Source organism: Pinus tabuliformis, chromosome 1_2 (genome assembly GCF_031772625.1).
Source record: "Pinus tabuliformis cultivar Carrire ecotype Pingquan chromosome 1_2, CPIR1, whole genome shotgun sequence".
Taxonomy (NCBI): domain Eukaryota; kingdom Viridiplantae; phylum Streptophyta; class Pinopsida; order Pinales; family Pinaceae; genus Pinus; species Pinus tabuliformis.
In genome coordinates, this window is record NC_142298.1 from 1,085,905,914 (window position 1) to 1,085,912,547 (window position 6,634).

At 37.0% G+C, this 6,634-nt stretch overlaps 1 pseudogene; it reads right to left on the reverse strand.

Moving 5' to 3' along the window:
• Positions 1-348: 348 nt before the first annotated feature.
• LOC149209942 (uncharacterized protein At5g48480-like) lies at positions 349-4,142 on the reverse strand (annotated as a pseudogene).
• Positions 4,143-6,634: the final 2,492 nt, after the last annotated feature.

The window sequence follows — 6,634 nt, forward strand, 5'->3', positions numbered from 1 at the left end:
ACATCAAAACATTCATTCATTAATAAGCCATTCATTCATGCAATTCTTATGAAAATACCCATAGAAACAGATTTAAAGGCTCACATCGATAATGAACTTGATTTCAAAAAAGTTCCAAAATATTACATGTATGAAACAACTGTTATCATGAATCTGTCTAAAAAGACTTGTAACAGTAGCAAAGAAGGGCATATGTACACACCCTCCCTAAAACTTAGTCAAGATGCTTACAAAATTTACACTGGATAACTTTTCTCTGACATCTTCTAATGTCAAATTACGAGTTCGGCCAAAGTAGATTCAAAGAAAAATGATTACACACAAAATACACAGAACTTAAGCCTAGGCTTAAGCTTGAGCGTGGTCCTCAACTACAAACATATTCTTTAATGGGAGTAGCGAGAGTCCATACAAAACCATAGGGATCCTTCACCTTTCTGTATCGTTGTCCCCAAGGACGCTCTGAAACCTCTTCAATAACAATTTCCTTGGCCTCCACCATTAGTTTAACTGTCACATTGACACCATCCATCTCCAAATGGAGAATTCGGAGGTGCCCTTAAGGGCCAGGGACCATATCACCTCTGCACTAGCCTCCTTGTTAGAAATTGTAATTACTCCAGCATGTGGTGTTAGCTAAAATTAGAGAGTAAGTTAATTGATTGTTGAGTGTTGAGTATTGGAGTGTTGAGTCAAGTCGAGTTAAGTGATAAAGGACTTTTAGTGTGTGGTTGCATGTGGTTGGATGTCAATATATTCTAGGCAAGTCGCTAGTTGGAAAAGGCTAAATACGCTTCACCATGTTCATTGTAAGAATTAGGTTTTGTGTGATAAATAAAAGAGTGACAGCTTGTGGATTTGTGTGTGGATTATTTGTTTTGTATTCTCTGTCTTTCCAAAAAAAATTGTATCGGAGCTAGGTTAAGCTAGGGATTTCAAACCAAGAGAGCATGCTTGGAGAACCGCACCATGTGAGTGTTAAGTCACACCAACCGAGAATACTGAAGTATTTTTAGTCTGTCACCGTAAATAAAGGAATGTGTTGTCACCACCATCCTAAGGCAACAGTGGAGTCGTTGTCAACAGTTCGTAGAGTTGTAGCTATCGTTTTGTTTCAAAACAAAGTGAGGGTCAAAGCACTGATGGTGTAAACCATCATCGTTGCATTCTCGTGCATGTGAGTCACCCAAGTGTTCGAACAAATTTAAGTTTTTGTTAAATTCGACATTATTGCAAAGTTTTTTTAGAAGACAAAGTCAAAGTTTTTAAAATGGGCATAGTCAAGGTTTAATTGAAGGCCTTTTATTTTAAAACAACTGCCTAAAATTTGGAAGGTTTATTTGAGTTGAAGTTTAAGTACATTCAAAAGTGTGAATGTTTTATGATAATGAAAAATAAGGTTCATAAATAAAACTAATTTTTTATTTTCAAAAAAAAGGAAGAAGGTTTTTTATTGGAAATCGTGTTTTAGAGATTTGTAAAGTCCATCATTTATTTGGTTTTTTGTCAAGCATGACAGTGTTTTTGGTGAAGATTTTGCCTTATGGGGGTGCATATTGAAAATCATATTTTTTTCGGGGGCGATATGGAAGGCAACCTCATGCAATCAACAAAGCAGTTATAAAACAGAGGAATGACTGCAGTCATGGGTCGCAAAGCACAACTGAAGCATATTAAGAAAAGAAATCGAAAAGAAGAGGCAAAGATCATTGCCATGGTTAGAGAGGTTCAGGAAGTAGTCAAGGAACTGAGAAGTCTAGAAGAATACAAAGAAGAAATCGATGGTGATTAGTGTAGCTTTGATCTGCTACCACCTCTTATGTTTACAGGTGAATATTTTGATCATTGGGTTATCAAGATGTTGACTTTTCTTAGAGCTAAAGAGTTAATGGAGTATGAGTCTCATAACCCATATGATGAAGTATGCGATGCTTTAGCATTGAATTTTATAAAAGATCCATTGGATGAGAAGTGTTTATGCAAGGTAGAAAAAGCTACAGCTTCCAAGGAAGCATGGAAGTTCCTAGAAGTAGAGTTTGGTGCAAGGGGGAGTGACATGCAACATCAGGTTATGTCACAAGCAAAGAAGTCAGTTGTAGATCTGAGCATAGATGAGCAAGACTCTGAGAGGAAAACAAAGCTTGGAGAATCCCACTCAAAAGTGGATGATGGTTGTCAAGACCATAAAATTGAAACCCATTATGCAAGCATGCATATGGATGAAGAAGATGCAACAAAGATTGCAGAGAGAGAAGAAACAGCCTCTGTGTGTGAAACAAAGAAAGAGCATATAAATGCTCAAAGACTCCACTGTAATGTAGATTATACAGATGATGGTGAATCCCACTGTGATGAGACACATGTGGATGATAATTGCAACGTTATATGTGAATTGGTGAATCCAGCTACAGCTGATGGATTTTGTGAAGTGGAAATTGATAATGAAATTGATAATGAACACATGCATGCTCGGATATCCCACCATAGTGTGGATGAACATTATTTTGATGATATGTGTGCTTTGTTTCTTGAAACAATGATTGATTGTGGAAATATAGTAAGTGCCATGTTTCATGAAGCATTCAAGGGTGAAGCTGCCACTGTAGTAGCAAGATATGAAACAGTTGGAACTGCTCATGAAGCAGTATGTGATCTACCAACAGTTGATGATCAAGAACATGATTAATTTATTGAAGAGTTTTTTATGATAATGTCCACTAAGTGTATAACAATGGAAGACAACCTCCATTCAGTTGAAAAGAAGGTAGATGTAGAGAAGGAAGATCTCATGGAAGAGAGTCATATTAAAGATGTTTTAAACATTGTTCTTTAATATGTAGGTGTTCAGAATAGCATGGGAGAAAAAGTTGAAAGCATGGTTGTTAATAATTTTGATGCATATTTGAAGCTTATAGAAGAATGGATTCAAAAACCAATAGAACAAATTGATGTGATTTTTAAGTCAGTAGCTAGAACAAAAGAATTGAATGAAATGGTGAATAATGATCTTGAGTGTGCAGATTACAGGAAAAAAACAACAGTATCTCATGATGAAAATGAAAATAATGATACAAAAGACAAAGATGAATGCATTGAAACCATTTTTCAGCAATGGAGTCAAGAATATATGAGATTCTGGTATCAAGAAATATTGCAGAAAGAAAGTCGGGAATATGAAGTGCAAGAAGCAGAGAAAATAAGACAATTTGGAGATGCAATGTTACGGAAGTAATCCATGGTTGAACGAATATCTGAAGAGAAAGATGTAGTAGACAAGATCAAATTGTTTCTCAGAACAAGTTCAAGACAAGTCAAAGAAAAATTGTAGCAACAACAAGTGAATAAAGCCTACAACAAGAGAGTTCAGTAGAGAATGAAGCAATTTCGAGGATTTAAAATTTAGAAGAAGAGAAAAAAATACAAAATTGTGAAATTCTTGAGACATTGTAAGCCTAGCTGAGACATAGACCAATAGGCATGTGTCAATGATAATTGAGTCAATTTCTATTGTAATCCTAATAGGCATAGTTGAGTCACGTTGAGTCATACAATCGTAATTAAGGGGGAGTGTTAGAAATTGTAATTACTACCACATGTGGAGTTAGCTAAAATTAAAGAGTAAATTAACTGAGTGTTGAGTGTTGAGTATTGGAGCATTGATTCAAGTCGAGAAGTGATAGACGACTTTTAGTGTGTAGTTGCATGAGTTTGCATGTCAAGATATTTTAGGCAAGTCGCTAGTTGGAAAAGGTTAAATATCCTTCACTGGGTTCATTGTAAGAATGAGGTTTTGTGTGATCAATAGAAGAGTCGTAGCTCATGGATTTGTCTGTGAATGATTTTTTGTCTCCTTCGTCTTTCCAACACTCCTCAGTCTCATCATAGACCATAACCTAAGCAACACCAAACTTTAAATGGGCATGAAGGATGAGAGGGAGCTCTTGGTCAGCCTTATGCTTGGGATGATGTGACTTCGCAATTCCTTCAGCCCCAAACACATGCTTATAGAAACCTATGGGGTCCCCAACCTGTAGAGCCTCCACAATCAATTAGGGTTTGAGAATAGAGAACGTCGACAGCTTAAACACAACAATGTTTCCCTTATCATTCTCTGCCATGGCTGCCACATTCTCCTGAGCCATGTTTTCACTCACACTCACAAATACAAAACACTCCTCTTACTCAGAAGGAAAGTGGAAACATAGTCGGTCAGACTCAAACACAACTACTCTAACCTCTAGGAAGTGGTCTAGAGGTTGGCCTAGAAAAGGGGCTTAGTTCTCAGGATCACGAGCACTAAACTGAGGAATTTAGGTCATAACCATTGGTAGTCATGCTTGTGAGTGCAGATGGAGGCTACCACACAGTCACAGTGTCAAGGGTGTGTTTATAGGTCTAAGTCAGAGAAACAAGGTTCTGAATTAGTGATTGACCACCTGGGGTATTTCTTTAGCTCTTGGGTGATCTGTATTCCTTGTAGGATTTGAGTTTGTGGTCAATTTATAGGCTCCAATTCCTTAACTAGAACTAGGAGGTCGGATCAAGTCATAGTGACACTCGTCTGATGTTTGCCCGTGAGCTTGTGAATTTGGGTAAAGGTGGGAAGGGATGGTTATAGGGTGGTATCTGAATGAGGTTGTATCACTAGACTTAAGGGTAAATGTGATTGTTCTGTATGCATGTATGATTGTGTATGTGTTTATCATGCATGCATGTTTTTTATTTCTCGTGATGGCCATTGTTGTAGTTGTGTCATAATGTTGAGGTTGATGTATTTGGTTGATGATATCTATATATATATATTGCACTAATCTGGACTGAGTTGTGTAAACGATATAGCCTCCCCTGAATTTCACTAAGTGTTAGATTATGTTTATATTTGGTTTATATGCCATATTATGTTTGTAGGAAGTAGAATATCATAGATGACAAGCAAGATGGTGGATTATAATTCATGTGACTCTCCTTATATATCAAATGAGCATCAAAGATATGAGTACTCTACTGACATAATGGATACCTTGAGAAGTCTGAAGGAAAACATTAGAAGTTGTAAGGCACATAATGATAAGATCATTTGGTCACAAGAAAGGCTTGTCATAGCTCAGGAAAATAAAGTCAAGGTCAATGCAAAGATCCTTTAGAGCTTATGAGAATTGTATAGAGAGAGACAACCGCAAATCAGTTATGGATAAGAGGAAAGCACTAATGGGGCATACAGTAGCAAGTCTCATGGAGGAAAAAGGTAAGACAGGTTGACACAATCAAAGGTGACATATGGATGGATACGCCTGATAGGAGAGGTAGTGGTTATGGGTTCTACTCTAGTTATGGATCATAGATACATTAGGGTCATAATCGTTATCATCCTTACAGGAGGAGTGAGAAGCAATACTTTTCATATGAATTCGAGAAAGCCAAGCCTCTGACCTTTAACGGAGATTTGAAGAAACTGGGAGATGCACAAGCATGGCTACTTGGCATGAAGATGTTCTTCAAGGTACATGATTGTTCAGAGAATATGAAGGCCAAGATAGCTATTTTCAGTCTCAAAGGAAAAGCAGACATATGGTGGGAAGATGTGAAGCGTGTCAGAGGTATCAAGATAGAGGAGTTGAGTTGGCATGAGTTCAAAAACCTCTTTAGAAAGAAGCACTTGTCAAAGAGATACTATGATGGTAAGGCTAAGGAGTTATATGAATTGAAGATGGGTTTTACGACATATGAATAGTATACTACTATGTATCTGAATTTTTTGAGGTATGTGCCTTATCTTAAGGATGAAAATACGAAGGTTCAAATATTCATTAGTGGATTACCATTAACATTTATGGATTGGGTTGAGTATGGTGATCCTTAGAAATTGGAGGAAGTAATTGGGAAGTTGAAGCATTTTTAAGATAAGTATAAGTGTAATTCAAAGTCTAAGTAGGGTTGGAAACGTAATGAAAATATTAAGCAAAAATGGGACAAGAAGTGAGGAAGACCTTAGGATGTAGGTAACAAGGAGAATGTAGCATCCTACAAGAAGCTCAATGCAGTTTACAGAGGGCACAAATTTTAGTCGGAGGAGTAGAGCAAGGGTGATGACAAGAATCCTTTGTAGTGTTGGACTTGTGGTGGAGAGCATCACAGAAGAGATTGTCCACAACATTAGGATGGTAGAACTCAATTTTACAATCCTCAGGAGGCATGAAGAGTTGGAGAAGTTGGATAGAGCATTCCTCATACTTATGCAACATTGGATAATAGGCAGGTTGATCATTAGGAATCTATTATCGAGATGGAAGGTAATCTTTGTGAATAAGTTTTTTCTATTTTGATTGATCATGGATCTAGCTATAGTTATATCATTCCTAACCTAGTGTATAAGTGTTTCTTGAATAAAGATGTGCATTCATAAACTTAGTTGGTGCAGTTGTCCACAAGGATCAATAAAAGAGTTCATCATTGGGTGAAATCTTGTGCATTTGAGCTTAATGGTATGTCTACATCAGCACATCTAAACGTTCTTCTATTGGGATCATATAGTATGTTTTTGGGCATGGATTGGATGTACATTCAAAATACCAAGGTAGATTGCTATGATAATGCTATTGAGTTCTTGGATGATGATGGAGAGAGGATAATCTTG